The sequence below is a fragment of the Nannospalax galili genome, unplaced genomic scaffold, assembly GCF_000622305.1.
Source record: "Nannospalax galili isolate Female #2095 unplaced genomic scaffold, S.galili_v1.0 scaffold6044, whole genome shotgun sequence".
NCBI classification, from domain to species: domain Eukaryota; kingdom Metazoa; phylum Chordata; class Mammalia; order Rodentia; family Spalacidae; genus Nannospalax; species Nannospalax galili.
The window spans coordinates 53,575-58,788 of NW_008351071.1; the positions used below are offsets into that span (position 1 = coordinate 53,575).

The following is a 5,214-nucleotide window of genomic DNA, read 5'->3' on the forward strand; positions in this document are numbered from 1 at the left end:
GAATAAATAAATCTGGTTCCATAAGAAACAATGTGTCAAGTCACAAAAATCATCAAGAATATGAAATTACTAAGAAGAACTGAGGTTCTGGGCTATGAGACTGAGAATATGAAGAGAATACTAAGCTTCAGGGAAGAGACAGAACACTGAGCGTGAACTCTATTTCCCGAAAGAAATCCTTTAAATATTCTAGGTTCTTTTTCTATTTTCAAGAAATTGCTGCTAATAATATCCTAATTCAGAATGATTTCTTCTTTTTGAAAAATTTTAAAATCTTAAACTTTAACCAACATGATGTAAAAATAGATACAATATGCTATGAAATGAATGAATTTTTAGCAAAGGTCAAACTATATTTTAAGGTTGGGGACACTACCTTTAAGAGGTAGAACCAATTGTAATACTTAAAAATAGTGTTGCCCCCCGGCCCCAGAGAGCAGGAACTACTTTACTGCATTTAGATCTTAATGCTTCTTCACAACAACAGCTCTGAGGAACAAAACCTAATGGCTATTTTCTATTCTCTAGGGATAGTGACATTTTTGCACCATTTATGAGGCTTTTCAGTCCTAAGGTCAACACAGAGGCTTTGTTAGTGTATGTTAGGACAGCAATTACTTTCAGATTCTTTCGGTAGCGTTACTTCTACAGCAAAGGCAAAATAACAACACATCACTAAACCTTGCATTATGTTCTGAAATGCTGTTTCTTACCATATTGTACCAGGCACTAACGATGTATTTCTCCTCCATGTCTCTTTGACTCTTGGTTTTCTCATATTCTTTCTGAAGCACAGGCACATGTAAAGATATGAAAGAATTTAATAAAAAGAACACACAATTCTCTAAATCTAAGGGTATAATTGTATAATAGATCAAGGATCTTAGAATATACCAAACAAAGAACCCCAGTGTTTTATTACACAGTGAAGTCACTCACTTCTAATGAATGGAAGAGTCGATCTCGTTCCTGGAGTTGATTTTTAAGAGCTTGTATTTCTGGTGCTGCCCCTTGGTTCTGTTTAGGATCTAAAGTACGGATAACCTGCAAAAGTAATCAAAGAAAACTTGAAATGACTTGGCCTGGAAGACAGCTCAATCAGTAAAGCACCTGCTGTGTAAGCAGGAGTAAGGACTGAGCTCAGATGCCCAGTGTCCAATTTTTGGCCTCCACATGCATGTGTACACATGTACAACATTATACCCCCACATACGTGCACATATGCACACATACTACATACAGAAAACCCAACAATAAAATAAAAAGTCTCAAGTTTAGCCAGGCATGGTGGTGCATACCTTTAATCCCAGCCCTCAGGTGGCAGAGGCAGGCAGATCTCTGTGAGCTCAAGGCCAGTCTGGTCTACATAGCTTTAGTCCCAGTACTGGGGAGTCAGGACAGCCTGGTCTTCATAGGGAGTTCCAGAATAGCTGGAGGTACAGGAAGACCCTGTCTCTCTCAAAAAAAAAAAAAAAAAAAAAAAAAAAAAAGAATCTAACATCTAAAAAAGCAGTTAGTCTGTGGTATCAAGCATGTCTAAAATACATGGGTCCCTAGGTATTCCCAGTACTGGGAGGAGGAGGTGTGTGTGTCCCGAAATCGAATGACTGAACTAGAAACAGATAACACTGGTTCGGCATGCATAGAGTTCTGGGTTTGATTCCTAGTATCAAAAAACTAAAACAACAACAAAAAACAACCCCAAAGTTATCCTTTGAGACTAACCTATGAGATAACCTATGAGAATCAAACGCTAAAAGGATATTTTAAAATGTAAACATATAAAATTTAGTACTTTGTGTATTTGTTCAATGGGTGGAAAAAGGCATGAAGGACAGATGGAAAAATAAATCCTCTTTTGCAACCCAGAACTCCCTGTTCAGTACGAGTCTTGATACATACAAGAAGGAACACGACAAGACAGCGTGGAGTGATGGTGTTGAGAGAAAAGACAGTGTAGGAATGAGGCAGGCCCTAGGCAGCCTCAGGCTGGGGCGCATGACTCCCAAGAGACTGTATGTGTACAAAGGACACGTGAAGAGCCTTATCACAGAAGAGGAATATTTAACCGGATCATAGGAGCTTTTATATCGATTTCAAAATTCTGAATTCAGAATTTGGCAGTAAGAAAGAAAATAGCCGGAGAGCCAAGATGGAGGCGCAGCTGGAGTGATGGTGGCATAGCAGCTCTGCATTTTATAAAGAATCTTGATGCTTCTATACTTATTTCAAAATTCTGAACTCAGGACTTGGCAAGTAATAGGTAAAATAAGTGGGGAGCCAAGATGGTGGAGCCACACTGGCAGGCCACCCACGTACCCCAGCAGGACGGAGCTGACCTGGCCACCCACAAAGATGGCAGCGGACGGCAGGGCAGAGCCTTGCCAGCATGGTCATCCAAATGGGGGGCTGGTCCGCTTACCTACCCCACACGTCCTAGTGGAACCATGGCTGGCTGACCATCAACATCACCCAGTGGCTATCAAGTCCTGGCCACAGTCCTCAGTAACAGGAAACTGAGAAGTCTACAGATTTCAGAAAATAAAGTAGAGGACACTGGTGTAATGTTGTCTTGTGAAGCTTCCCAACTGCCATTCAGATAATTTTGGACTGGAGGTGAGCTAAATGCTGCCCGCCGTGAGGATCTAGCTTCTGTGTTTATCCATAGTAAAACCTTCTGAAGAATCAACCTGTTGGAGAATGCCTTGGTCCACACTGGGGTCACTGTACTGAGTGAGGCCCAGAAACAGCCAAAGTAACCTGCATGCAAAGGTTGCAAATAAACGACTCTGATGAGGAAAACTGAGCATTCCTGACAGCTGAGAAAGAGAAATTCCTACTTGACTTCCTAAGCAGTGTGTAAGAGAAACAGAAATTAAGAATGAAAATTCCATTCCAAGAAACCCGGGAGTATCTTGACCCAAAATCACGTACAAAGGAGAGTGGGCCCTACTTTGGCATACATCTGTATAGGAATTATAGATCACCAACAAGCTAACGAGATATGATTTCTCTAGTATCCTGCTTAAAAGTGTTCTGTAAGATGGACGGAGTTTTTCATTTTCTAATAGAAGACATGACATCAGGGGTTGGGGGTGATGGGGTGAGGGTGCAGATGGGGGATGAGGTTTGAATATAATCAAAATTCATTGTATGAAATTCTTGAATCAATAATATTTCTCTAAAAATCAATGTATCAAATAAAATTGATGCAACTTTTAAATTCCATAAATCAAACAACTCTGGCTTGGGAAGCACAGCTAAGGAGACACTATTGACAGCGCTTTCCCATTTTATCTCCGCCAACCCTTGGCTGCAGACAGTAGTGTGGCTGAAGCACAAACATGGGATGCAATTCCAGCTGACTCACTGGAGGATTTCTAGGAGGTCATTTTGTCTTTCACCAGTATTTTTTTTTACTATCCAAACGTTCAAATACAGAGACCTCAAAACAGTTCACACTCCATCACCACATATCATCTCTCTCCCTCACCCCCACATCCACATAAAACAACCATTCACAGATCCGATGACACATAATCTTTAAATACTTCAGTACGCATTTACTTAAAATCTGATGCTACATCATAATACTATTACCATCTGTATGAAAACCACAACTGTGCTGGTTTCAATGAGAACTCTTCCCCTATAGGCTCAATTATTTGCATACCTGGTATATGGGCCCAGTTGGTGGCGCTGTTTGAGCAGCCATGGAATCTTTACGAGGTACGACCTTGCCAGAGGAAGCACGTAACTTGGGGTCTGTTTTGAGACTTACATAGTCTGGCCCCACTTCCAGTTCTCTCTCTGTTTTCAGCTCTGGCTGCCTGTGGCCATGCCTCCCCGCCATGATGGACTCTTAGGCTCCTGGAATCGTAAGCTAAAACAAACTCTTTCTTCCACAATTCACTTCTGGTCATGGTGTTTGTAGTGGTTTGAATGTGAATGCCCCTATAGAGCCAAGAGTTTGAACACTTGGTCAGGTGGTGGCGCTGTCTGGGGCAGTCATGAAGTCCTAAGGGGTGCGGTCTTGGTGGAGGAAGCACCTCACTGGGTCACCTGAGGGCCAGCTTTGAGAGTTCATAGTCCATTCTTTTCTTTTTTGGTCTTTTGTGAGACAGGGTCTCCCTGTAACCCCAGCTGCCCAGCTGGCCTGCAACTCTCTACACAGATCAGGCTGGCTTCTAGCTCACAGAGATCTGCTTGTCTCTGCTTCCCAAGTGCTGGGATTAAAGGTGTGCATGACGATGGCCAGCCTACGGTTCATAGCCCCATTCCATTTCCAGTTTCCTCTGTCTGCTCCCTGTGCTTGCTTAAAGATGTGAGTGCTCAGCTTTCTGCTCTGGCTGCCTCCTGACATGCCTTCCAGCCACAGGGGATCTGTAAATCCAATAAATTCTTCCTTCTATAAGCTGCCCTGGCCATCATGTTTTACCACAGCAACAAAGAAGTAACGAATACAACACTTCCATAAGACTGGTAGTGTTTAGCTGAAGTCCACGTTTCTACAGGTATCCTCAGAATTTATTTTTTGTATTGGGGACTGAACCTAAGCATTCTACCCTGACCTATATTAACCCCAGACCTGATTTTTACCTTTTATTTTGAGATAAGGTTTCAGAGACTGTCCAGGATGGCTTTGAATGTATAATTCTCCTGCCCTGGCCTCTAAACTGGCTGGAATTACCTGGTCAAAGTGTCTTTTATGCTGGGTGCAGTGGTGCGTGTCTTTAATCCCATCAGGGAGCTTTGGGAGATTGAGTCCAGACTGGTCTACATAGAGAGTTCCAGGCCAGCTGGAACTAGGGCTACAGGAAGATGCTGTCTTAAAAAAGACCAAAAAAAACCATTTTTCTTTTTTGTCTTGCTAATTAATTTGTAGTGTGACTTATTTTGGTCACTACTTTTTACTCAGGATCTTTTTGTTTTGTTTGTCTCCCTGTAGCCCCAGATGGCTTGGAACTCACTATGTAGACTAGGATGGCCCCAGCCTCACAGAGATCCACCTGCCTCTGCCTCCCAAGTGCTGGGATTAAAAGTGTGCACCACCATGCCTGGCTCAGGATTTTTTTTTCTTTTGGTCTTTTTGAGACAGGGTCTTCCTGTAGCCCCAGGTGGCCTGGAACTCACTATGTAGACCAGGCTAGCCTTGAACTCACAGAGATCCACCTGCCTGTGCCTCCCAAGTGCTGGGATTAAAGGCGTGTGCCA

At 42.7% G+C, this 5,214-nt stretch overlaps 1 long non-coding RNA gene and 1 pseudogene across 1 annotated transcript in view; one reads left to right on the forward strand and one right to left on the reverse strand.

Moving 5' to 3' along the window:
- LOC103746025 overlaps nucleotides 1-3,853 on the reverse strand; it is a 15,469-nt gene extending 11,616 nt beyond the window's left edge. The window contains exons 1-3 of the long non-coding RNA XR_607779.3: nucleotides 3,674-3,853; nucleotides 940-1,044; nucleotides 714-785 (exon numbers count right to left, since the gene is read on the reverse strand). This is a non-coding gene — a long non-coding RNA (protein Hook homolog). The remainder of the gene's footprint in view (nucleotides 1-713; nucleotides 786-939; nucleotides 1,045-3,673) is intronic.
- Nucleotides 1,795-1,915, forward strand: LOC115066785 (annotated as a pseudogene).
- Nucleotides 3,854-5,214: the final 1,361 nt, after the last annotated feature.